At 31.8% G+C, this 25851-nt stretch overlaps 29 non-coding genes across 29 annotated transcripts; all 29 read right to left on the minus strand.

The window, feature by feature from the left end:
- Positions 1-385: 385 nt before the first annotated feature.
- Positions 386-459, minus strand: TRNAI-AAU. Its single transcript has one exon. It is a non-coding gene; the product is annotated as a tRNA-Ile (tRNA).
- A 2454-nt stretch (positions 460-2913) lies between these two features.
- On the minus strand, positions 2914-2987 carry TRNAI-AAU. Its single transcript has one exon. It is a non-coding gene; the product is annotated as a tRNA-Ile (tRNA).
- Positions 2988-3545: 558 nt separating this feature from the next.
- On the minus strand, positions 3546-3619 carry TRNAI-AAU. The gene has a single exon. It is a non-coding gene; the product is annotated as a tRNA-Ile (tRNA).
- A 558-nt stretch (positions 3620-4177) lies between these two features.
- TRNAI-AAU lies at positions 4178-4251 on the minus strand. Its single transcript has one exon. It is a non-coding gene; the product is annotated as a tRNA-Ile (tRNA).
- Positions 4252-4809: 558 nt separating this feature from the next.
- TRNAI-AAU lies at positions 4810-4883 on the minus strand. Its single transcript has one exon. It is a non-coding gene; the product is annotated as a tRNA-Ile (tRNA).
- Positions 4884-6199: 1316 nt separating this feature from the next.
- On the minus strand, positions 6200-6273 carry TRNAI-AAU. The gene has a single exon. It is a non-coding gene; the product is annotated as a tRNA-Ile (tRNA).
- A 1190-nt stretch (positions 6274-7463) lies between these two features.
- Positions 7464-7537, minus strand: TRNAI-AAU. The gene has a single exon. It is a non-coding gene; the product is annotated as a tRNA-Ile (tRNA).
- A 1822-nt stretch (positions 7538-9359) lies between these two features.
- Positions 9360-9433, minus strand: TRNAI-AAU. Its single transcript has one exon. It is a non-coding gene; the product is annotated as a tRNA-Ile (tRNA).
- A 558-nt stretch (positions 9434-9991) lies between these two features.
- On the minus strand, positions 9992-10065 carry TRNAI-AAU. Its single transcript has one exon. It is a non-coding gene; the product is annotated as a tRNA-Ile (tRNA).
- A 558-nt stretch (positions 10066-10623) lies between these two features.
- Positions 10624-10697, minus strand: TRNAI-AAU. The gene has a single exon. It is a non-coding gene; the product is annotated as a tRNA-Ile (tRNA).
- A 558-nt stretch (positions 10698-11255) lies between these two features.
- On the minus strand, positions 11256-11329 carry TRNAI-AAU. The gene has a single exon. It is a non-coding gene; the product is annotated as a tRNA-Ile (tRNA).
- A 558-nt stretch (positions 11330-11887) lies between these two features.
- Positions 11888-11961, minus strand: TRNAI-AAU. The gene has a single exon. It is a non-coding gene; the product is annotated as a tRNA-Ile (tRNA).
- A 558-nt stretch (positions 11962-12519) lies between these two features.
- Positions 12520-12593, minus strand: TRNAI-AAU. Its single transcript has one exon. It is a non-coding gene; the product is annotated as a tRNA-Ile (tRNA).
- Positions 12594-13151: 558 nt separating this feature from the next.
- TRNAI-AAU lies at positions 13152-13225 on the minus strand. Its single transcript has one exon. It is a non-coding gene; the product is annotated as a tRNA-Ile (tRNA).
- A 558-nt stretch (positions 13226-13783) lies between these two features.
- Positions 13784-13857, minus strand: TRNAI-AAU. Its single transcript has one exon. It is a non-coding gene; the product is annotated as a tRNA-Ile (tRNA).
- A 558-nt stretch (positions 13858-14415) lies between these two features.
- On the minus strand, positions 14416-14489 carry TRNAI-AAU. Its single transcript has one exon. It is a non-coding gene; the product is annotated as a tRNA-Ile (tRNA).
- Positions 14490-15047: 558 nt separating this feature from the next.
- Positions 15048-15121, minus strand: TRNAI-AAU. The gene has a single exon. It is a non-coding gene; the product is annotated as a tRNA-Ile (tRNA).
- Positions 15122-15679: 558 nt separating this feature from the next.
- Positions 15680-15753, minus strand: TRNAI-AAU. Its single transcript has one exon. It is a non-coding gene; the product is annotated as a tRNA-Ile (tRNA).
- A 558-nt stretch (positions 15754-16311) lies between these two features.
- TRNAI-AAU lies at positions 16312-16385 on the minus strand. Its single transcript has one exon. It is a non-coding gene; the product is annotated as a tRNA-Ile (tRNA).
- A 558-nt stretch (positions 16386-16943) lies between these two features.
- TRNAI-AAU lies at positions 16944-17017 on the minus strand. Its single transcript has one exon. It is a non-coding gene; the product is annotated as a tRNA-Ile (tRNA).
- A 558-nt stretch (positions 17018-17575) lies between these two features.
- On the minus strand, positions 17576-17649 carry TRNAI-AAU. Its single transcript has one exon. It is a non-coding gene; the product is annotated as a tRNA-Ile (tRNA).
- A 558-nt stretch (positions 17650-18207) lies between these two features.
- Positions 18208-18281, minus strand: TRNAI-AAU. The gene has a single exon. It is a non-coding gene; the product is annotated as a tRNA-Ile (tRNA).
- Positions 18282-18839: 558 nt separating this feature from the next.
- TRNAI-AAU lies at positions 18840-18913 on the minus strand. Its single transcript has one exon. It is a non-coding gene; the product is annotated as a tRNA-Ile (tRNA).
- Positions 18914-19471: 558 nt separating this feature from the next.
- Positions 19472-19545, minus strand: TRNAI-AAU. The gene has a single exon. It is a non-coding gene; the product is annotated as a tRNA-Ile (tRNA).
- A 558-nt stretch (positions 19546-20103) lies between these two features.
- TRNAI-AAU lies at positions 20104-20177 on the minus strand. Its single transcript has one exon. It is a non-coding gene; the product is annotated as a tRNA-Ile (tRNA).
- A 558-nt stretch (positions 20178-20735) lies between these two features.
- Positions 20736-20809, minus strand: TRNAI-AAU. The gene has a single exon. It is a non-coding gene; the product is annotated as a tRNA-Ile (tRNA).
- Positions 20810-23895: 3086 nt separating this feature from the next.
- Positions 23896-23969, minus strand: TRNAI-AAU. The gene has a single exon. It is a non-coding gene; the product is annotated as a tRNA-Ile (tRNA).
- A 558-nt stretch (positions 23970-24527) lies between these two features.
- On the minus strand, positions 24528-24601 carry TRNAI-AAU. The gene has a single exon. It is a non-coding gene; the product is annotated as a tRNA-Ile (tRNA).
- A 558-nt stretch (positions 24602-25159) lies between these two features.
- On the minus strand, positions 25160-25233 carry TRNAI-AAU. The gene has a single exon. It is a non-coding gene; the product is annotated as a tRNA-Ile (tRNA).
- Between the last annotated feature and the right edge of the window lie 618 nt (positions 25234-25851).

Genomic DNA, 25851 nt, shown 5'->3' on the forward strand with positions numbered 1-25851 from the left:
TATATCAAATGTGCATTCAATATTGCCTAATGGTGCACCTATACACGATTGGACAATTTACATAGCTTTGTGTGCATTGGTAGTGTGCTGTCGTTGTGGTGGTGGTGTGGTGAAACTGAAAAATGTCTTTCGACAAAAAAATTGGGAAGTCATTTTTTGCAAAACTGGGTCTTTTTTCCATTGACTAGAATGAATTTTCTCTTTTCAACTAAATTTTATTTACATAACCAAACACTGGAAAATCAAAAGAAAAAAAAGGACTTCCAAAATTCAATTTCGGCTTTCAAAACGAACCCTAAATTTAGTTGTGTTTTGAATATAAGAGACTTCAAATATAATAACGTACCAAAAAATAGTACAAGTTCAAAGTCAATAATAAGAGTGATGGCTCATACAGGTCTCGAACCTGTGACCTTCGCGTTATTAGCACGACGCTCTAACCAACTGAGCTAATAAGCCAATTGTAAATAATTAAATCAGGGTAGAATTTTAAAATTGCTTCTTTATATTGGTAAATTTGGAAATATAGGAAGTTCAACCCATTGGAGCATTAGATCTAGCCTATAGAATTGTGAAATTGAAACTGGCACTACGATAAAAAAAGCATATAACGCCGAATATATAATGTAAATTATATCAAATGTGCATTCAATATTGCCTAATGGTGCACCTATACACGATTGGACAATTTACATAGCTTTGTGTGCATTGGTAGTGTGCTGTCGTTGTGGTGGTGGTGTGGTGAAACTGAAAAATGTCTTTCGACAAAAAAATTGGGAAGTCATTTTTTGCAAAACTGAGTCTTTTTTCCATTGACTAGAATGAATTTTCTCTTTTCAACTAAATTTTATTTACATAACCAAACACTGGAAAATCAAAAGAAAAAAAAGGACTTCCAAAATTCAATTTCGGCTTTCAAAACGACCCCTAAATTTAATTGTGTTTTGAATATAAGAGACTTCAAATATAATAACGTACCAAAAAATAATACAAGTTCAAAGTCAATAATAAGTATGATGGTTCATATAGGTCTCGAACCTGTGACCTTCGCGTTATTAGCACGACGCTCTAACCAACTAAGCTAATAAGCCAATTTAAAAAAATTTAATAAAGGTAGAATTTTAAAATTGCTTCTTTATATTGGTAAATTTTTAAATATTGTAAGTTCAACCCATTGGAGCATGAGATCTAGCCTATAGAATTGTGAAATTGAAACTGGCACTACGATAAAAAAAGCATATAACGCCGAATATATAATGTAAATTATATCAAATGTGCATTCAATATTGCCTAATGGTGCACCTATACACGATTGGACAATTTACATAGCTTTGTGTGCATTGGTAGTGTGCTGTCGTTGTGGTGGTGGTGTGGTGAAACTGAAAAATGTCTTTCGACAAAAAAATTGGGAAGTCATTTTTTGCAAAACTGAGTCTTTTTTCCATTGACTAGAATGAATTTTCTCTTTTCAACTAAATTTTATTTACATAACCAAACACTGGAAAATCAAAAGAAAAAAAAGGACTTACAAAATTCAATTTCGCCTTTCAAAACAAACCCTAAATTTAATTGTGTTTTTATTATTAGAGACTTCAAATATAATAACGAACCAAAAAATAGTACCGCTTCAAAGTCAATAATAAGAGTGATGGCTCATACAGGTCTCGAACCTGTGACCTTCGCGTTATTAGCACGACGCTCTAACAAACTGAGCTAATAAGCCAATTGAAAATAATTAAATCAGGGTAGAATTTTAAAATTGCTTCTTTATATTGGTAAATTTGGAAATATAGGAAGTTCAACCCATTGGAGCATGAGATCTAGCCTATAGAATTGTGAAATTGAAACTGGCACTACGATAAAAAAAGCATATAACGCCGAATATATAATGTAAATTATATCAAATGTGCATTCAATATTGCCTAATGGTGCACCTATACACGATTGGACAATTTACATAGCTTTGTGTGCATTGGTAGTGTGCTGTCGTTGTGGTGGTGGTGTGGTGAAACTGAAAAATGTCTTTCGACAAAAAAATTGGGAAGTCATTTTTTGCAAAACTGAGTCTTTTTTCCATTGACTAGAATGAATTTTCTCTTTTTAACTAAATTTTATTTACATAACCAAACACTGGAAAATCAAAAGAAAAAAAAGGACTTCCAAAATTCAATTTCGGCTTTCAAAACGAACCCTAAATTTAATTGTGTTTTGAATATAAGAGACTTCAAATATAATAACGTACCAAAAAATAATACAAGTTCAAAGTCAATAGTAAGTATGATGGTTAATATAGGTCTCGAACCTGTGACCTTCGCGTTATTAGCACGACGCTCTAACCAACTGAGCTAATAAGCCAATTGAAAAAAATTAAATAAAGGTAGAATTTTAAAATTGCTTCTTTATATTGGTAAATTTTGAAATATAGGAAGTTCAACCCATTGGAGCATGAGATCTAGCCTATAGAATTGTGAAATTGAAACTGGCACTACGATAAAAAAAGCATATAACGCCGAATATATAATGTAAATTATATCAAATGTGCATTCAATATTGCCTAATGGTGCACCTATACACGATTGGACAATTTACATAGCTTTGTGTGCATTGGTAGTGTGCTGTCGTTGTGGTGGTGGTGTGGTGAAACTGAAAAATGTCTTTCGACAAAAAAATTGGGAAGTCATTTTTTGCAAAACTGAGTCTTTTTTCCATTGACTAGAATGAATTTTCTCTTTTCAACTAAATTTTATTTACATAACCAAACACTGGAAAATCAAAAGAAAAAAAAGGACTTCCAAAATTCAATTTCGGCTTTCAAAACGAACCCTAAATTTAATTGTGTTTTGAATATAAGAGACTTCAAATATAATAACGTACCAAAAAATAGTACAAGTTCAAAGTCAATAATAAGTGTGATGGCTCATACAGGTCTCGAACCTGTGACCTTCGCGTTATTAGCACGACGCTCTAACCAACTGAGCTAATAAGCCAATTGAAAAAAATTAAATAAAGGTAGAATTTTAAAATTGCTTCTTTATATTGGTAAATTTTGAAATATAGGAAGTTCAACCCATTGGAGCATGAGATCTAGCCTATAGAATTGTGAAATTGAAACTGGCACTACGATAAAAAAAGCATATAACGCCGAATATATAATGTAAATTATATCAAATGTGCATTCAATATTGCCTAATGGTGCACCTATACACGATTGGACAATTTACATAGCTTTGTGTGCATTGGTAGTGTGCTGTCGTTGTGGTGGTGGTGTGGTGAAACTGAAAAATGTCTTTCGACAAAAAAATTGGGAAGTCATTTTTTGCAAAACTGAGTCTTTTTTCCATTGACTAGAATGAATTTTCTCTTTTCAACTAAATTTTATTTACATAACCAAACACTGGAAAATCAAAAGAAAAAAAAGGACTTCCAAAATTCAATTTCGGCTTTCAAAACGAACCCTAAATTTAATTGTGTTTTGAATATAAGAGACTTCAAATATAATAACGTACCAAAAAATAGTACAAGTTCAAAGTCAATAATAAGTGTGATGGCTCATACAGGTCTCGAACCTGTGACCTTCGCGTTATTAGCACGACGCTCTAACCAACTGAGCTAATAAGCCAATTGAAAAAAATTAAATAAAGGTAGAATTTTAAAATTGCTTCTTTATATTGGTAAATTTTGAAATATAGGAAGTTCAACCCATTGGAGCATGAGATCTAGCCTATAGAATTGTGAAATTGAAACTGGCACTACGATAAAAAAAGCATATAACGCCGAATATATAATGTAAATTATATCAAATGTGCATTCAATATTGCCTAATGGTGCACCTATACACGATTGGACAATTTACATAGCTTTGTGTGCATTGGTAGTGTGCTGTCGTTGTGGTGGTGGTGTGGTGAAACTGAAAAATGTCTTTCGACAAAAAAATTGGGAAGTCATTTTTTGCAAAACTGAGTCTTTTTTCCATTGACTAGAATGAATTTTCTCTTTTCAACTAAATTTTATTTACATAACCAAACACTGGAAAATCAAAAGAAAAAAAAGGACTTCCAAAATTCAATTTCGGCTTTCAAAACGAACCCTAAATTTAATTGTGTTTTGAATATAAGAGACTTCAAATATAATAACGTACCAAAAAATAGTACAAGTTCAAAGTCAATAATAAGTGTGATGGCTCATACAGGTCTCGAACCTGTGACCTTCGCGTTATTAGCACGACGCTCTAACCAACTGAGCTAATAAGCCAATTGAAAAAAATTAAATAAAGGTAGAATTTTAAAATTGCTTCTTTATATTGGTAAATTTTGAAATATAGGAAGTTCAACCCATTGGAGCATGAGATCTAGCCTATAGAATTGTGAAATTGAAACTGGCACTACGATAAAAAAAGCATATAACGCCGAATATATAATGTAAATTATATCAAATGTGCATTCAATATTGCCTAATGGTGCACCTATACACGATTGGACAATTTACATAGCTTTGTGTGCATTGGTAGTGTGCTGTCGTTGTGGTGGTGGTGTGGTGAAACTGAAAAATGTCTTTCGACAAAAAAATTGGGAAGTCATTTTTTGCAAAACTGAGTCTTTTTTCCATTGACTAGAATGAATTTTCTCTTTTCAACTAAATTTTATTTACATAACCAAACACTGGAAAATCAAAAGAAAAAAAAGGACTTCCAAAATTCAATTTCGCCTTTCAAAACAAACCCTAAATTTAATTGTGTTGTTATTATAAGAGACTTCAAATATAATAACGAACCAAAAAATAGTACCAATTCAAAGTCAATAATAAGAGTGATGGCTCATACAGGTCTCGAACCTGTGACCTTCGCGTTATTAGCACGACGCTCTAACCAACTGAGCTAATAAGCCAATTGAAAATAATTAAATCAAGGTAGAATTTTAAAATTGCTTCTTTATATTGGTAAATTTGGAAATATAGGAAGTTCAACCCATTGGAGCATGAGATCGAACCTATAGAATTGTGAAATTGAAACTGGCACTACGATAAAAAAAGCATATAACGCCGAATATATAATGTAAATTATATCAAATGTGCATTCAATATTGCCTAATGGTGCACCTATACACGATTGGACAATTTACATAGCTTTGTGTGCATTGGTAGTGTGCTGTCGTTGTGGGGGTGGTGTGGTGAAACTGAAAAATGTCTTTCGACAAAAAAATTGGGAAGTCATTTTTTGCAAAACTGAGTCTTTTTTCCATTGACTAGAATGAATTTTCTCTTTTCAACTAAATTTTATTTACATAACCAAACACTAGAAAATCAAAAGAAAAAAAAGGACTTCCAAAATTCAATTTCGCCTTTCAAAACAAACCCTAAATTTAATTGTGTTTTTATTATAAGAGACTTCAAATATAATAACGTACCAAAAAATAATACTATAAGAGACTTCAAATATAATAACGTACCAAAAAATAATACAAGTTGAGACTTCAAATATAATAACGTACCAAAAAATAATACAAGTTCAAAGTCAAAATATAATAACGTACCAAAAAATAATACAAGTTCAAAGTCAATAATAAGTATGATGGTTCATATAGGTCTCGAACCTGTGACCTTCGCGTTATTAGCTCGACGCTCTAACCAACTGAGCTAATAAGCCAATTTAAAAAAATTTAATAAAGGTAGAATTTTAAAATTGCTTCTTTATATTAGTAAATTTTTAAATATTGTAAGTTCAACCCATTGGTGCATGAGATCTAGCCTATAGAATTGTGAAATTGAAACTGGCACTACGATAAAAAAAGCATATAACGCCGAATATATAATGTAAATTATATCAAATGTGCATTCAATATTGCCTAATGGTGCACCTATACACGATTGGACAATTTACATAGCTTTGTGTGCATTGGTAGTGTGCTGTCGTTGTGGTGGTGGTGTGGTGAAACTGAAAAATGTCTTTCGACAAAAAAATTGGGAAGTCATTTTTTGCAAAACTGAGTCTTTTTTCCATTGACTAGAATGAATTTTCTCTTTTCAACTAAATTTTATTTACATAACCAAACACTGGAAAATCAAAAGAAAAAAAAGGACTTCCAAAATTCAATTTCGGCTTTCAAAACGACCCCTAAATTTAATTGTGTTTTTATTATAAGAGACTTCAAATATAATAACGTACCAAAAAATAGTACAAGTTCAAAGTCAATAATAAGTGTGATGGCTCATACAGGTCTCGAACCTGTGACCTTCGCGTTATTAGCACGACGCTCTAACCAACTGAGCTAATAAGCCAATTGAAAAAAATTAAATCAAGGTAGAATTTTAAAATTGCTTCTTTATATTGGTAAATTTTGAAATATAGGAAGTTCAACCCATTGGAGCATGAGATCTAGCCTATAGAATTGTGAAATTGAAACTGGCACTACGATAAAAAAAGCATATAACGCCGAATATATAATGTAAATTATATCAAATGTGCATTCAATATTGCCTAATGGTGCACCTATACACGATTGGACAATTTACATAGCTTTGTGTGCATTGGTAGTGTGCTGTCGTTGTGGTGGTGGTGTGGTGAAACTGAAAAATGTCTTTCGACAAAAAAATTGGGAAGTCATTTTTTGCAAAACTGAGTCTTTTTTCCATTGACTAGAATGAATTTTCTCTTTTCAACTAAATTTTATTTACATAACCAAACACTGGAAAATCAAAAGAAAAAAAAGGACTTCCAAAATTCAATTTCGCCTTTCAAAACGAACCCTAAATTTAATTGTGTTTTTATTATAAGAGACTTCAAATATAATAACGAACCAAAAAATAGTACCAATTCAAAGTCAATAATAAGTGTGATGGCTCATATAGGTCTCGAACCTGTGACCTTCGCGTTATTAGCACGACGCTCTAACCAACTGAGCTAATAAGCCAATTTAAAAAAATTTAATAAAGGTAGAATTTTAAAATTGCTTCTTTATATTGGTAAATTTTTAAATATAGTAAGTTCAACCCATTGGAGCATGAGAGCTAGCCTATAGAATTGTGAAATTGAAACTGGCACTACGATCAAAAAAGCATATAACGCCGAATATATAATGTAAATTATATCAAATGTGCATTCAATATTACCTAATGGTGCACCTATACACGATTGGACAATTTACATAGCTTTGTGTGCATTGGTAGTGTGCTGTCGTTGTGGTGGTGATGTGGTGAAACTGAAAAATGTCTTTCGACAAAAAAATTGGGAAGTCATTTTTTGCAAAACTGAGTCTTTTTTCCATTGACTAGAATGAATTTTCTCTTTTCAACTAAATTTTATTTACATAACCAAACACTGGAAAATCAAAAGAAAAAAAAGGACTTCCAAAATTCAATTTCGGCTTTCAAAACGAACCCTAAATTTAATTGTGTTTTGAATATAAGAGACTTCAAATATAATAACGTACCAAAAAATAGTACAAGTTCAAAGTCAATAATAAGTGTGATGGCTCATACAGGTCTCGAACCTGTGACCTTCGCGTTATTAGCACGACGCTCTAACCAACTGAGCTAATAAGCCAATTGAAAATAATTAAATCAAGGTAGAATTTTAAAATTGCTTCTTTATATTGGTAAATTTGGAAATATAGGAAGTTCAACCCATTGGAGCATGAGATCTAGCCTATAGAATTGTGAAATTGAAACTGGCACTACGATAAAAAAAGCATATAACGCCGAATATATAATGTAAATTATATCAAATGTGCATTCAATATTGCCTAATGGTGCACCTATACACGATTGGACAATTTACATAGCTTTGTGTGCATTGGTAGTGTGCTGTCGTTGTGGTGGTGGTGTGGTGAAACTGAAAAATGTCTTTCGACAAAAAAATTGGGAAGTCATTTTTTGCAAAACTGAGTCTTTTTTCCATTGACTAGAATGAATTTTCTATTTTCAACTAAATTTTATTTACATAACCAAACACTGGAAAATCAAAAGAAAAAAAAGGACTTCCAAAATTCAATTTCGGCTTTCAAAACGAACCCTAAATTTAATTGTGTTTTGAATATAAGAGACTTCAAATATAATAACGTACCAAAAAATAATACAAGTTCAAAGTCAATAATAAGTGTGATGGCTCATACAGGTCTCAAACCTGTGACCTTCGCGTTATTAGCACGACGCTCTAACCAACTGAGCTAATAAGCCAATTGAAAATAATTAAATCAAGGTAGAATTTTAAAATTGCTTCTTTATATTGGTAAATTTTTAAATATTGTAAGTTCAACCCATTGGAGCATGAGATCTAGCCTATAGAATTGTGAAATTGAAACTGGCACTACGATCAAAAAAGCATATAACGACGAATATATAATGTAAATTATATCAAATGTGCATTCAATATTGCCTAATTGTGCACCTGTACACGATTGGACAATTTACATAGCTTTGTGTGCATTGGTAGTGTGCTGTCGTTGTGGTGGTGGTGTGGTGAAACTGAAAAATGTCTTTCGACAAAAAAATTGGGAAGTCATTTTTTGCAAAACTGAGTCTTTTTTCCATTGACTAGAATGAATTTTCTCTTTTCAACTAAATTTTATTTACATAACCAAACACTGGAAAATCAAAAGAAAAAAAAGGACTTCCAAAATTCAATTTCGGCTTTCAAAACGAACCCTAAATTTAATTGTGTTTTGAATATAAGAGACTTCAAATATAATAACGTACCAAAAAATAATACAAGTTCAAAGTCAATAATAAGTATGATGGTTCATATAGGTCTCGAACCTGTGGCCTTCGCGTTATTAGCACGACGCTCTAACCAACTGAGCTAATAAGCCAATTTAAAAAAATTTAATAAAGGTAGAATTTTAAAATTGCTTCTTTATATTGGTAAATTTTTAAATATAGTAAGTTCAACCCATTGGAGCATGAGATCTAGCCTATAGAATTGTGAAATTGAAACTGGCACTACGATAAAAAAAGCATATAACGCCGAATATATAATGTAAATTATATCAAATGTGCATTCAATATTGCCTAATGGTGCACCTATACACGATTGGACAATTTACATAGCTTTGTGTGCATTGGTAGTGTGCTGTCGTTGTGGTGGTGGTGTGGTGAAACTGAAAAATGTCTTTCGACAAAAAAATTGGGAAGTCATTTTTTGCAAAACTGAGTCTTTTTTCCATTGACTAGAATGAATTTTCTCTTTTCAACTAAATTTTATTTACATAACCAAACACTAGAAAATCAAAAGAAAAAAAAGGACTTCCAAAATTCAATTTCGGCTTTCAAAACGAACCCTAAATTTAATTGTGTTTTGAATATAAGAGACTTCAAATATAATAACGTACCAAAAAATAGTACAAGTTCAAAGTCAATAATAAGTGTGATGGCTCATACAGGTCTCGAACCTGTGACCTTCGCGTTATTAGCACGACGCTCTAACCAACTGAGCTAATAAGCCAATTGAAAAAAATTAAATAAAGGTAGAATTTTAAAATTGCTTCTTTATATTGGTAAATTTTGAAATATAGGAAGTTCAACCCATTGGAGCATGAGATCTAGCCTATAGAATTGTGAAATTGAAACTGGCACTACGATAAAAAAAGCATATAACGCCGAATATATAATGTAAATTATATCAAATGTGCATTCAATATTGCCTAATGGTGCACCTATACACGATTGGACAATTTACATAGCTTTGTGTGCATTGGTAGTGTGCTGTCGTTGTGGTGGTGGTGTGGTGAAACTGAAAAATGTCTTTCGACAAAAAAATTGGGAAGTCATTTTTTGCAAAACTGAGTCTTTTTTCCATTGACTAGAATGAATTTTCTCTTTTCAACTAAATTTTATTTACATAACCAAACACTGGAAAATCAAAAGAGAAAAAAGGACTTCCAAAATTCAATTTCGGCTTTCAAAACGAACCCTAAATTTAATTGTGTTTTGAATATAAGAGACTTCAAATATAATAACGTACCAAAAAACAGTACAAGTTCAAAGTCAATAATAAGTGTGATGGCTCATACAGGTCTCGAACCTGTGACCTTCGCGTTATTAGCACGACGCTCTAACCAACTGAGCTAATAAGCCAATTGAAAATAATTAAATCAAGGTAGAATTTTAAAATTGCTTCTTTATATTGGTAAATTTGGAAATATAGGAACTTCAACCCATTGGAGCATGAGATCTAGCCTATAGAATTGTGAAATTGAAACTGGCACTACGATAAAAAAAGCATATAACGCCGAATATATAATGTAAATTATATCAAATGTGCATTCAATATTGCCTAATGGTGCACCTATACACGATTGGACAATTTACATAGCTTTGTGTGCATTGGTAGTGTGCTGTCGTTGTGGTGGTGGTGTGGTGAAACTGAAAAATGTCTTTCGACAAAAAAATTGGGAAGTCATTTTTTGCAAAACTGAGTCTTTTTTCCATTGACTAGAATGAATTTTCTCTTTTCAACTAAATTTTATTTACATAACCAAACACTGGAAAATCAAAAGAAAAAAAAGGACTTCCAAAATTCAATTTCGGCTTTCAAAACGAACCCTAAATTTAATTGTGTTTTGAATATAAGAGACTTCAAATATAATAACGTACCAAAAAATAGTACAAGTTCAAAGTCAATAATAAGTGTGATGGCTCATACAGGTCTCGAACCTGTGACCTTCGCGTTATTAGCACGACGCTCTAACCAACTGAGCTAATAAGCCAATTTAAAAAAATTTAATAAAGGTAGAATTTTAAAATTGCTTCTTTATATTGGTAAATTTTTAAATATTGTAAGTTCAACCCATTGGAGCATGAGATCTAGCCTATAGAATTGTGAAATTGAAACTGGCACTACGATAAAAAAAGCATATAACGCCGAATATATAATGTAAATTATATCAAATGTGCATTCAATATTGCCTAATGGTGCACCTATACACGATTGGACAATTTACATAGCTTTGTGTGCATTGGTAGTGTGCTGTCGTTGTGGTGGTGGTGTGGTGAAACTGAAAAATGTCTTTCGACAAAAAAATTGGGAAGTCATTTTTTGCAAAACTGAGTCTTTTTTCCATTGACTAGAATGAATTTTCTCTTTTCAACTAAATTTTATTTACATAACCAAACACTGGAAAATCAAAAGAAAAAAAAGGACTTCCAAAATTCAATTTCGGCTTTCAAAACGAACCCTAAATTTAATTGTGTTTTGAATATAAGAGACTTCAAATATAATAACGTACCAAAAAATAGTACAAGTTCAAAGTCAATAATAAGTGTGATGGCTCATACAGGTCTCGAACCTGTGACCTTCGCGTTATTAGCACGACGCTCTAACCAACTGAGCTAATAAGCCAATTTAAAAAAATTTAATAAAGGTAGAATTTTAAAATTGCTTCTTTATATTGGTAAATTTTTAAATATTGTAAGTTCAACCCATTGGAGCATGAGATCTAGCCTATAGAATTGTGAAATTGAAACTGGCACTACGATAAAAAAAGCATATAACGCCGAATATATAATGTAAATTATATCAAATGTGCATTCAATATTGCCTAATGGTGCACCTATACACGATTGGACAATTTACATAGCTTTGTGTGCATTGGTAGTGTGCTGTCGTTGTGGTGGTGGTGTGGTGAAACTGAAAAATGTCTTTCGACAAAAAAATTGGGAAGTCATTTTTTGCAAAACTGAGTCTTTTTTCCATTGACTAGAATGAATTTTCTCTTTTCAACTAAATTTTATTTACATAACCAAACACTGGAAAATCAAAAGAAAAAAAAGGACTTCCAAAATTCAATTTCGGCTTTCAAAACGAACCCTAAATTTAATTGTGTTTTGAATATAAGAGACTTCAAATATAATAACGTACCAAAAAATAGTACAAGTTCAAAGTCAATAATAAGTGTGATGGCTCATACAGGTCTCGAACCTGTGACCTTCGCGTTATTAGCACGACGCTCTAACCAACTGAGCTAATAAGCCAATTTAAAAAAATTTAATAAAGGTAGAATTTTAAAATTGCTTCTTTATATTGGTAAATTTTTAAATATTGTAAGTTCAACCCATTGGAGCATGAGATCTAGCCTATAGAATTGTGAAATTGAAACTGGCACTACGATAAAAAAAGCATATAACGCCGAATATATAATGTAAATTATATCAAATGTGCATTCAATATTGCCTAATGGTGCACCTATACACGATTGGACAATTTACATAGCTTTGTGTGCATTGGTAGTGTGCTGTCGTTGTGGTGGTGGTGTGGTGAAACTGAAAAATGTCTTTCGACAAAAAAATTGGGAAGTCATTTTTTGCAAAACTGAGTCTTTTTTCCATTGACTAGAATGAATTTTCTCTTTTCAACTAAATTTTATTTACATAACCAAACACTGGAAAATCAAAAGAAAAAAAAGGACTTCCAAAATTCAATTTCGGCTTTCAAAACGAACCCTAAATTTAATTGTGTTTTGAATATAAGAGACTTCAAATATAATAACGTACCAAAAAATAGTACAAGTTCAAAGTCAATAATAAGTGTGATGGCTCATACAGGTCTCGAACCTGTGACCTTCGCGTTATTAGCACGACGCTCTAACCAACTGAGCTAATAAGCCAATTTAAAAAAATTTAATAAAGGTAGAATTTTAAAATTGCTTCTTTATATTGGTAAATTTTTAAATATTGTAAGTTCAACCCATTGGAGCATGAGATCTAGCCTATAGAATTGTGAAATTGAAACTGGCACTACGATAAAAAAAGCATATAACGCCGAATATATAATGTAAATTATATCAAATGTGCATTCAATATTGCCTAATGGTGCACCTATACACGATTGGACAATTTACATAGCTTTGTGTGCATTGGTAGTGTGCTGTCGTTGTGGTGGTGGTGTGGTGAAACTGAAAAATGTCTTTCGACAAAAAAATTGGGAAGTCATTTTTTGCAAAACTGAGTCTTTTTTCCATTGACTAGAATGAATTTTCTCTTTTCAACTAAATTTTATTTACATAACCAAACACTGGAAAATCAAAAGAAAAAAAAGGACTTCCAAAATTCAATTTCGGCTTTCAAAACGAACCCTAAATTTAATTGTGTTTTGAATATAAGAGACTTCAAATATAATAACGTACCAAAAAATAGTACAAGTTCAAAGTCAATAATAAGTGTGATGGCTCATACAGGTCTCGAACCTGTGACCTTCGCGTTATTAGCACGACGCTCTAACCAACTGAGCTAATAAGCCAATTTAAAAAAATTTAATAAAGGTAGAATTTTAAAATTGCTTCTTTATATTGGTAAATTTTTAAATATTGTAAGTTCAACCCATTGGAGCATGAGATCTAGCCTATAGAATTGTGAAATTGAAACTGGCACTACGATAAAAAAAGCATATAACGCCGAATATATAATGTAAATTATATCAAATGTGCATTCAATATTGCCTAATGGTGCACCTATACACGATTGGACAATTTACATAGCTTTGTGTGCATTGGTAGTGTGCTGTCGTTGTGGTGGTGGTGTGGTGAAACTGAAAAATGTCTTTCGACAAAAAAATTGGGAAGTCATTTTTTGCAAAACTGAGTCTTTTTTCCATTGACTAGAATGAATTTTCTCTTTTCAACTAAATTTTATTTACATAACCAAACACTGGAAAATCAAAAGAAAAAAAAGGACTTCCAAAATTCAATTTCGGCTTTCAAAACGAACCCTAAATTTAATTGTGTTTTGAATATAAGAGACTTCAAATATAATAACGTACCAAAAAATAGTACAAGTTCAAAGTCAATAATAAGTGTGATGGCTCATACAGGTCTCGAACCTGTGACCTTCGCGTTATTAGCACGACGCTCTAACCAACTGAGCTAATAAGCCAATTTAAAAAAATTTAATAAAGGTAGAATTTTAAAATTGCTTCTTTATATTGGTAAATTTTTAAATATTGTAAGTTCAACCCATTGGAGCATGAGATCTAGCCTATAGAATTGTGAAATTGAAACTGGCACTACGATAAAAAAAGCATATAACGCCGAATATATAATGTAAATTATATCAAATGTGCATTCAATATTGCCTAATGGTGCACCTATACACGATTGGACAATTTACATAGCTTTGTGTGCATTGGTAGTGTGCTGTCGTTGTGGTGGTGGTGTGGTGAAACTGAAAAATGTCTTTCGACAAAAAAATTGGGAAGTCATTTTTTGCAAAACTGAGTCTTTTTTCCATTGACTAGAATGAATTTTCTCTTTTCAACTAAATTTTATTTACATAACCAAACACTGGAAAATCAAAAGAAAAAAAAGGACTTCCAAAATTCAATTTCGGCTTTCAAAACGAACCCTAAATTTAATTGTGTTTTGAATATAAGAGACTTCAAATATAATAACGTACCAAAAAATAGTACAAGTTCAAAGTCAATAATAAGTGTGATGGCTCATACAGGTCTCGAACCTGTGACCTTCGCGTTATTAGCACGACGCTCTAACCAACTGAGCTAATAAGCCAATTTAAAAAAATTTAATAAAGGTAGAATTTTAAAATTGCTTCTTTATATTGGTAAATTTTTAAATATAGTAAGTTCAACCCATTGGAGCATGAGATCTAGCCTATAGAATTGTGAAATTGAAACTGGCACTACGATAAAAAAAGCATATAACGCCGAATATATAATGTAAATTATATCAAATGTGCATTCAATATTGCCTAATGGTGCACCTATACACGATTGGACAATTTACATAGCTTTGTGTGCATTGGTAGTGTGCTGTCGTTGTGGTGGTGGTGTGGTGAAACTGAAAAATGTCTTTCCACAAAAAAATTGGGAAGTCATTTTTTGCAATACTGACTCATTTTTCCATTGACTAGAATGAATTTTCTCTTTTCAACTAAATTTTATTTACATAACCAAACACTGGAAAATCAAAAGAAAAAAAAGGACTTCCAAAATTCAATTTCGCCTTTCAAAACAAACCCTAAATTTAATTGTGTTTTTATTATAAGAGACTTCAAATATAATAACGAACCAAAAAATAGTACCAATTCAAAGTCAATAATAAGTGTGATGGCTCATACAGGTCTCGAACCTGTGACCTTCGCGTTATTAGCACGACGCTCTAACCAACTGAGCTAATAAGCCAATTGAAAATAATTAAATCAAGGTAGAATTTTAAAATTGTTTCTTTATATTGGTAAATTTAGAAATATAGGAAGTTCAACCCATTGGAACGTGAGATCTAGCCTATAGAATTGTGAAATTGAAACTGGCACTACGATAAAAAAAGCATATAACGCCGAATATATAATGTAAATTATATCAAATGTGCATTCAATATTGCCTAATGGTGCACCTATACACGATTGGACAATTTACATAGCTTTGTGTGCATTGGTAGTGTGCTGTCGTTGTGGTGGTGGTGTGGTGAAACTGAAAAATGTCTTTCGACAAAAAAATTGGGAAGTCATTTTTTGCAAAACTGAGTCTTTTTTCCATTGACTAGAATGAATTTTCTCTTTTCAACTAAATTTTATTTACATAACCAAACACTGGAAAATCAAAAGAAAAAAAAGGACTTCCAAAATTCAATTTCGGCTTTCAAAACGAACCCTAAATTTAATTGTGTTTTGAATATAAGAGACTTCAAATATAATAACGTACCAAAAAATAGTACAAGTTCAAAGTCAATAATAAGTGTGATGGCTCATACAGGTCTCGAACCTGTGACCTTCGCGTTATTAGCACGACGCTCTAACCAACTGAGCTAATAAGCCAATTTAAAAAAATTTAATAAAGGTAGAATTTTAAAATTGCTTCTTTATATTGGTAAATTTTTAAATATTGTAAGTTCAACCCATTGGAGCATGAGATCTAGCCTATAGAATTGTGAAATTGAAACTGGCACTACGATAAAAAAAGCATATAACGCCGAATATATAATGTAAATTATATCAAATGTGCATTCAATATTGCCTAATGGTGCACCTATACACGATTGGACAATTTACATAGCTTTGTGTGCATTGGTAGTGTGCTGTCGTTGTGGTGGTGGTGTGGTGAAACTGAAAAATGTCTTTCGACAAAAAAATTGGGAAGTCATTTTTTGCAAAACTGAGTCTTTTTTCCATTGACTAGAATGAATTTTCTCTTTTCAACTAAATTTTATTTACATAACCAAACACTGGAAAATCAAAAGAAAAAAAAGGACTTCCAAAATTCAATTTCGGCTTTCAAAACGAACCCTAAATTTAATTGTGTTTTGAATATAAGAGACTTCAAATATAATAACGTACCAAAAAATAGTACAAGTTCAAAGTCAATAATAAGTGTGATGGCTCATACAGGTCTCGAACCTGTGACCTTCGCGTTATTAGCACGACGCTCTAACCAACTGAGCTAATAAGCCAATTGAAAAAAATTAAATAAAGGTAGAATTTTAAAATTGCTTCTTTATATTGGTAAATTTGGAAATATAGGAAGTTCAACCCATTGGAGCATGAGATCTAGCCTATAGAATTGTGAAATTGAAACTGGCACTACGATAAAAAAAGCATATAACGCCGAATATATAATGTAAATTATATCAAATGTGCATTCAATATTGCCTAATGGTGCACCTATACACGATTGGACAATTTACATAGCTTTGTGTGCATTGGTAGTGTGCTGTCGTTGTGGTGGTGGTGTGGTGAAACTGAAAAATGTCTTTCGACAAAAAAATTGGGAAGTCATTTTTTGCAAAACTGAGTCTTTTTTCCATTGACTAGAATGAATTTTCTCTTTTCAACTAAATTTTATTTACATAACCAAACACTGGAAAATCAAAAGAAAAAAAAGGACTTCCAAAATTCAATTTCGGCTTTCAAAACGAACCCTAAATTTAATTGTGTTTTGAATATAAGAGACTTCAAATATAATAACGTACCAAAAAATAGTACAAGTTCAAAGTCAATAATAAGTGTGATGGCTCATACAGGTCTCGAACCTGTGACCTTCGCGTTATTAGCACGACGCTCTAACCAACTGAGCTAATAAGCCAATTTAAAAAAATTTAATAAAGGTAGAATTTTAAAATTGCTTCTTTATATTGGTAAATTTTTAAATATTGTAAGTTCAACCCATTGGAGCATGAGATCTAGCCTATAGAATTGTGAAATTGAAACTGGCACTACGATAAAAAAAGCATATAACGCCGAATATATAATGTAAATTATATCAAATGTGCATTCAATATTGCCTAATGGTGCACCTATACACGATTGGACAATTTACATAGCTTTGTGTGCATTGGTAGTGTGCTGTCGTTGTGGTGGTGGTGTGGTGAAACTGAAAAATGTCTTTCGACAAAAAAATTGGGAAGTCATTTTTTGCAAAACTGAGTCTTTTTTCCATTGACTAGAATGAATTTTCTCTTTTCAACTAAATTTTATTTACATAACCAAACACTGGAAAATCAAAAGAAAAAAAAGGACTTCCAAAATTCAATTTCGGCTTTCAAAACGAACCCTAAATTTAATTGTGTTTTGAATATAAGAGACTTCAAATATAATAACGTACCAAAAAATAGTACAAGTTCAAAGTCAATAATAAGTGTGATGGCTCATACAGGTCTCGAACCTGTGACCTTCGCGTTATTAGCACGACGCTCTAACCAACTGAGCTAATAAGCCAATTTAAAAAAATTTAATAAAGGTAGAATTTTAAAATTGCTTCTTTATATTGGTAAATTTTTAAATATTGTAAGTTCAACCCATTGGAGCATGAGATCTAGCCTATAGAATTGTGAAATTGAAACTGGCACTACGATAAAAAAAGCATATAACGCCGAATATATAATGTAAATTATATCAAATGTGCATTCAATATTGCCTAATGGTGCACCTATACACGATTGGACAATTTACATAGCTTTGTGTGCATTGGTAGTGTGCTGTCGTTGTGGTGGTGGTGTGGTGAAACTGAAAAATGTCTTTCGACAAAAAAATTGGGAAGTCATTTTTTGCAAAACTGAGTCTTTTTTCCATTGACTAGAATGAATTTTCTCTTTTCAACTAAATTTTATTTACATAACCAAACACTGGAAAATCAAAAGAAAAAAAAGGACTTCCAAAATTCAATTTCGGCTTTCAAAACGAACCCTAAATTTAATTGTGTTTTGAATATAAGAGACTTCAAATATAATAACGTACCAAAAAATAGTACAAGTTCAAAGTCAATAATAAGTGTGATGGCTCATACAGGTCTCGAACCTGTGACCTTCGCGTTATTAGCACGACGCTCTAACCAACTGAGCTAATAAGCCAATTTAAAAAAATTTAATAAAGGTAGAATTTTAAAATTGCTTCTTTATATTGGTAAATTTTTAAATATTGTAAGTTCAACCCATTGGAGCATGAGATCTAGCCTATAGAATTGTGAAATTGAAACTGGCACTACGATAAAAAAAGCATATAACGCCGAATATATAATGTAAATTATATCAAATGTGCATTCAATATTGCCTAATGGTGCACCTATACACGATTGGACAATTTACATAGCTTTGTGTGCATTGGTAGTGTGCTGTCGTTGTGGTGGTGGTGTGGTGAAACTGAAAAATGTCTTTCGACAAAAAAATTGGGAAGTCATTTTTTGCAAAACTGAGTCTTTTTTCCATTGACTAGAATGAATTTTCTCTTTTCAACTAAATTTTATTTACATAACCAAACACTGGAAAATCAAAAGAAAAAAAAGGACTTCCAAAATTCAATTTCGGCTTTCAAAACGAACCCTAAATTTAATTGTGTTTTGAATATAAGAGACTTCAAATATAATAACGTACCAAAAAATAGTACAAGTTCAAAGTCAATAATAAGTGTGATGGCTCATACAGGTCTCGAACCTGTGACCTTCGCGTTATTAGCACGACGCTCTAACCAACTGAGCTAATAAGCCAATTGAAAAAAATTAAATAAAGGTAGAATTTTAAAATTGCTTCTTTATATTGGTAAATTTTGAAATATAGGAAGTTCAACCCATTGGAGCATGAGATCTAGCCTATAGAATTGTGAAATTGAAACTGGCACTACGATAAAAAAAGCATATAACGCCGAATATATAATGTAAATTATATCAAATGTGCATTCAATATTGCCTAATGGTGCACCTATACACGATTGGACAATTTACATAGCTTTGTGTGCATTGGTAGTGTGCTGTCGTTGTGGTGGTGGTGTGGTGAAACTGAAAAATGTCTTTCGACAAAAAAATTGGGAAGTCATTTTTTGCAAAACTGAGTCTTTTTTCCATTGACTAGAATGAATTTTCTCTTTTCAACTAAATTTTATTTACATAACCAAACACTGGAAAATCAAAAGAAAAAAAAGGACTTCCAAAATTCAATTTCGGCTTTCAAAACGAACCCTAAATTTAATTGTGTTTTGAATATAAGAGACTTCAAATATAATAACGTACCAAAAAATAGTACAAGTTCAAAGTCAATAATAAGTGTGATGGCTCATACAGGTCTCGAACCTGTGACCTTCGCGTTATTAGCACGACGCTCTAACCAACTGAGCTAATAAGCCAATTTAAAAAAATTTAATAAAGGTAGAATTTTAAAATTGCTTCTTTATATTGGTAAATTTTTAAATATTGTAAGTTCAACCCATTGGAGCATGAGATCTAGCCTATAGAATTGTGAAATTGAAACTGGCACTACGATAAAAAAAGCATATAACGCCGAATATATAATGTAAATTATATCAAATGTGCATTCAATATTGCCTAATGGTGCACCTATACACGATTGGACAATTTACATAGCTTTGTGTGCATTGGTAGTGTGCTGTCGTTGTGGTGGTGGTGTGGTGAAACTGAAAAATGTCTTTCGACAAAAAAATTGGGAAGTCATTTTTTGCAAAACTGAGTCTTTTTTCCATTGACTAGAATGAATTTTCTCTTTTCAACTAAATTTTATTTACATAACCAAACACTGGAAAATCAAAAGAAAAAAAAGGACTTCCAAAATTCAATTTCGGCTTTCAAAACGAACCCTAAATTTAATTGTGTTTTGAATATAAGAGACTTCAAATATAATAACGTACCAAAAAATAGTACAAGTTCAAAGTCAATAATAAGTGTGATGGCTCATACAGGTCTCGAACCTGTGACCTTCGCGTTATTAGCACGACGCTCTAACCAACTGAGCTAATAAGCCAATTTAAAAAAATTTAATAAAGGTAGAATTTTAAAATTGCTTCTTTATATTGGTAAATTTTTAAATATTGTAAGTTCAACCCATTGGAGCATGAGATCTAGCCTATAGAATTGTGAAATTGAAACTGGCACTACGATAAAAAAAGCATATAACGCCGAATATATAATGTAAATTATATCAAATGTGCATTCAATATTGCCTAATGGTGCACCTATACACGATTGGACAATTTACATAGCTTTGTGTGCATTGGTAGTGTGCTGTCGTTGTGGTGGTGGTGTGGTGAAACTGAAAAATGTCTTTCGACAAAAAAATTGGGAAGTCATTTTTTGCAAAACTGAGTCTTTTTTCCATTGACTAGAATGAATTTTCTCTTTTCAACTAAATTTTATTTACATAACCAAACACTGGAAAATCAAAAGAAAAAAAAGGACTTCCAAAATTCAATTTCGGCTTTCAAAACGAACCCTAAATTTAATTGTGTTTTGAATATAAGAGACTTCAAATATAATAACGTACCAAAAAATAGTACAAGTTCAAAGTCAATAATAAGTGTGATGGCTCATACAGGTCTCGAACCTGTGACCTTCGCGTTATTAGCACGACGCTCTAACCAACTGAGCTAATAAGCCAATTGAAAAAAATTAAATAAAGGTAGAATTTTAAAATTGCTTCTTTATATTGGTAAATTTTGAAATATTGGAAGTTCAACCCATTGGAGCATGAGATCTAGCCTATAGAATTGTGAAATTGAAACTGGCACTACGATAAAAAAAGCATATAACGCCGAATATATAATGTAAATTATATCAAATGTGCATTCAATATTGCCTAATGGTGCACCTATACACGATTGGACAATTTACATAGCTTTGTGTGCATTGGTAGTGTGCTGTCGTTGTGGTGGTGGTGTGGTGAAACTGAAAAATGTCTTTCGACAAAAAAATTGGGAAGTCATTTTTTGCAAAACTGAGTCTTTTTTCCATTGACTAGAATGAATTTTCTCTTTTCAACTAAATTTTATTTACATAACCAAACACTGGAAAATCAAAAGAAAAAAAAGGACTTCCAAAATTCAATTTCGGCTTTCAAAACGAACCCTAAATTTAATTGTGTTTTGAATATAAGAGACTTCAAATATAATAACGTACCAAAAAATAATACAAGTTCAAAGTCAATAATAAGTATGATGGTTCATATAGGTCTCGAACCTGTGACCTTCGCATTATTAGCACGACGCTCTAACCAACTAAGCTAATAAGCCAATTTAAAAAATTTTAATAGAGGTAGAATTTTAAAATTGCTTCTTTATATTGGTAAATTTTTAAATATTGTAAGTTCAACCCATTGGAGCATGAGATCTAGCCTATAGAATTGTGAAATTGAAACTGGCACTACGATAAAAAAAGCATATAACGCCGAATATATAATGTAAATTATATCAAATGTGCATTCAATATTGCCTAATGGTGCACCTATACACGATTGGACAATTTACATAGCTTTGTGTGCATTGGTAGTGTGCTGTCGTTGTGGTGGTGGTGTGGTGAAACTGAAAAATGTCTTTCGACAAAAAAATTGGGAAGTCATTTTTTGCAAAACTGAGTCATTTTTCCATTGACTAGAATGAATTTTCTCTTTTCAACTAAATTTTATTTACATAACCAAACACTGGAAAATCAAAAGAAAAAAAAGGACTTCCAAAATTCAATTTCGGCTTTCAAAACGAACCCTAAATTTAATTGTGTTTTGAATATAAGAGACTTCAAATATAATAACGTACCAAAAAATAATACAAGTTCAAAGTCAATAATAAGTGTGATGGCTCATACAGGTCTCAAACCTGTGACCTTCGCGTTATTAGCACGACGCTCTAACCAACTGAGCTAATAAGCCAATTGAAAATAATTAAATCGAGGTAGAATTTTAAAATTGCTTCTTTATATTGGTAAATTTAGAAATATAGGAAGTTCAACCCATTGGAGCGTGAGATCTAGCCTATAGAATTGTGAAATTGAAACTGGCACTACGATCAAAAAAGCATATAACGACGAATATATAATGTAAATTATATCAAATGTGCATTCAATATTGCCTAATGGTGCACCTGTACACGATTGGACAATTTACATAGCTTTGTGTGCATTGGTAGTGTGCTGTCGTTGTGGTGGTGGTGTGGTGAAACTGAAAAATGTCTTTCGACAAAAAAATTGGGAAGTCATTTTTTGCAAAACTGAGTCTTTTTTCCATTGACTAGAATGAATTTTCTCTTTTCAACTAAATTTTATTTACATAACCAAACACTGGAAAATCAAAAGAAAAAAAAGGACTTCCAAAATTCAATTTCGCCTTTCAAAACAAACCCTAAATTTAATTGTGTTTTTATTATAAGAGACTTCAAATATAATAACGAACCAAAAAATAGTACCAATTCAAAGTCAATAATAAGTGTGATGGCTCATACAGGTCTCGAACCTGTGACCTTCGCGTTATTAACACGACGCTCTAACCAACTGAGCTAATAAGCCAATTGAAAATAATTAAATCAAGGTAGAATTTTAAAATTGCTTCTTTATATTGGTAAATTTGGAAATATAGGAAGTTCAACCCATTGGAGCATGAGATCTAGCCTATAGAATTGTGAAATTGAAACTGGCACTACGATCAAAAAAGCATATAACGCCGAATATATAATGTAAATTATATCAAATGTGCATTCAATATTGCCTAATGGTGCACCTATACACGATTGGACAATTTACATAGCTTTGTGTGCATTGGTAGTGTGCTGTCGTTGTGGTGGTGGTGTGGTGAAACTGAAAAATGTCTTTCGACAAAAAAATTGGGAAGTCATTTTTTGCAAAACTGAGTCTTTTTTCCATTGACTAGAATGAATTTTCTCTTTTCAACTAAATTTTATTTACATAACCAAACACTGGAAAATCAAAAGAAAAAAAAGGACTTCCAAAATTCAATTTCGCCTTTCAAAACGAACCCTAAATTTAATTGTGTTTTGAATATAAGAGACTTCAAATATAATAACGTACCAAAAAATAATACAAGTTCAAAGTCAATAATAAGTATGATGGTTCATATAGGTCTCGAACCTGTGACCTTCGCATTATTAGCACGACGCTCTAACCAACTAAGCTAATAAGCCAATTTAAAAAATTTTAATAAAGGTAGAATTTTAAAATTGCTTCTTTATATTGATAAATTTTTAAATATTGTAAGTTCAACCAATTGGAGCATGAGATCTAGCCTATAGAATTGTGAAATTGAAACTGGCACTACGATAAAAAAAGCATATAACGCCGAATATATAATGTAAATTATATCAAATGTGCATTCAATATTGCCTAATGGTGCACCTATACACGATTGGACAATTTACATAGCTTTGTGTGCATTGGTAGTGTGCTGTCGTTGTGGTGGTGGTGTGGTGAAACTGAAAAATGTCTTTCGACAAAAAAATTGGGAAGTCATTTTTTGCAAAACTGAGTCATTTTTCCATTGACTAGAACGAATTTTCTCTTTTCAACTAAATTTTATTTACATAACCAAACACTGGAAAATCAAAAGAAAAAAAAGGACTTCCAAAATTCAATTTCGGCTTTCAAAACGAACCCTAAATTTAATTGTGTTTTGAATATAAGAGACTTCAAATATAATAACGTACCAAAAAATAGTACAAGTTCAAAGTCAATAATAAGTGTGATGGCTCATACAGGTCTCGAACCTGTGACCTTCGCGTTATTAGCACGACGCTCTAACCAACTGAGCTAATAAGCCAATTGAAAAAAATTAAATAAAGGTAGAATTTTAAAATTGCTTCTTTATATTGGTAAATTTGGAAATATAGGAAGTTCAACCCATTGGAGCATGAGATCTAGCCTATAGAATTGTGAAATTGAAACTGGCACTACGATAAAAAAAGCATATAACGCCGAATATATAATGTAAATTATATCAAATGTGCATTCAATATTGCCTAATGGTGCACCTATACACGATTGGACAATTTACATAGCTTTGTGTGCATTGGTAGTGTGCTGTCGTTGTGGTGGTGGTGTGGTGAAACTGAAAAATGTCTTTCGACAAAAAAATTGGGAAGTCATTTTTTGCAAAACTGAGTCTTTTTTCCATTGACTAGAATGAATTTTCTCTTTTCAACTAAATTTTATTTACATAACCAAACACTGGAAAATCAAAAGAAAAAAAAGGACTTCCAAAATTCAATTTCGGCTTTCAAAACGAACCCTAAATTTAATTGTGTTTTCAATATAAGAGACTTCAAATATAATAACGTACCAAAAAATAGTACAAGTTCAAAGTCAATAATAAGTGTGATGGCTCATACAGGTCTCGAACCTGTGACCTTCGCGTTATTAGCACGACGCTCTAACCAACTGAGCTAATAAGCCAATCGAAAATAATTAAATCAAGGTAGAATTTTAAAATTGCTTCTTTATATTGGTAAATTTAGAAATATAGGAAGTTCAACCCATTGTAGCGTGAGATCTAGCCTATAGAATTGTGAAATTGAAACTGGCACTACGATCAAAAAAGCATATAACGACGAATATATAATGTAAATTATATCAAATGTGCATTCAATATTGCCTAATGGTGCACCTGTACACGATTGGACAATTTACATAGCTTTGTGTGCATTGGTAGTGTGCTGTCGTTGTGGTGGTGGTGTGGTGAAACTGAAAAATTTCTTTCGACAAAAAAATTGGGAAGTCATTTTTTGCAAAACTGAGTCTTTTTTCCATTGACTAGAATGAATTTTCTCTTTTCAACTAAATTTTATTTACATAACCAAACACTGTAAAATCAAAAGAAAAAAAAGGACTTCCAAAATTCAATTTCGGCTTTCAAAACGAACCCTAAATTTAATTGTGTTTTGAATATAAGAGACTTCAAATATAATAACGTACCAAAAAATAGTACAAGTTCAAAGTCAATAATAAGTGTGATGGCTCATACAGGTCTCGAACCTGTGACCTTCGCGTTATTAGCACGACGCTCTAACCAACTGAGCTAATAAGCCAATTTAAAATAATTAAATCAAGGTAGAATTTTAAAATTGCTTCTTTATATTGGTAAATTTGGAAATATAGGAAGTTCAACCCATTGGAGCATGAGATCGAGCCTATAGAATTGTGAAATTGAAACTGGCACTACGATCAAAAAAGCATATAACGCCGAATATATAATGTAAATTATATCAAATGTGCATTCAATATTGCCTAATGGTGCACCTGTTCACGATTGGACAATTTACATAGCTTTGTGTGCATTGGTAGTGTGCTGTCGTTGTGGTGGTGGTGTGGTGAAACTGAAAAATGTCTTTCGACAAAAAATTGGGAAGTCATTTTTTGCAAAACTGAGTCTTTTTTCCATTGACTAGAATGAATTTTCTCTTTTCAACTAAATTTTATTTACATAACCAAACACTGGAAAATCAAAAGAAAAAAAAGGACTTCCAAAATTCAATTTCGGCTTTCAAAACGAACCCTAAATTTAATTGTTTTTTGAATATAAGAGACTTCAAACATAATAACGTACCAAAAAATAATACAAGTTCAAAGTCAATAATAAGTATGATGGTTCATATAGGTCTCGAACCTGTGACCTTCGCATTATTAGCACGACGCTCTAACCAACT

The sequence above is a fragment of the Ipomoea triloba genome, chromosome 11 (assembly GCF_003576645.1).
Source record: "Ipomoea triloba cultivar NCNSP0323 chromosome 11, ASM357664v1".
Taxonomy (NCBI): domain Eukaryota; kingdom Viridiplantae; phylum Streptophyta; class Magnoliopsida; order Solanales; family Convolvulaceae; genus Ipomoea; species Ipomoea triloba.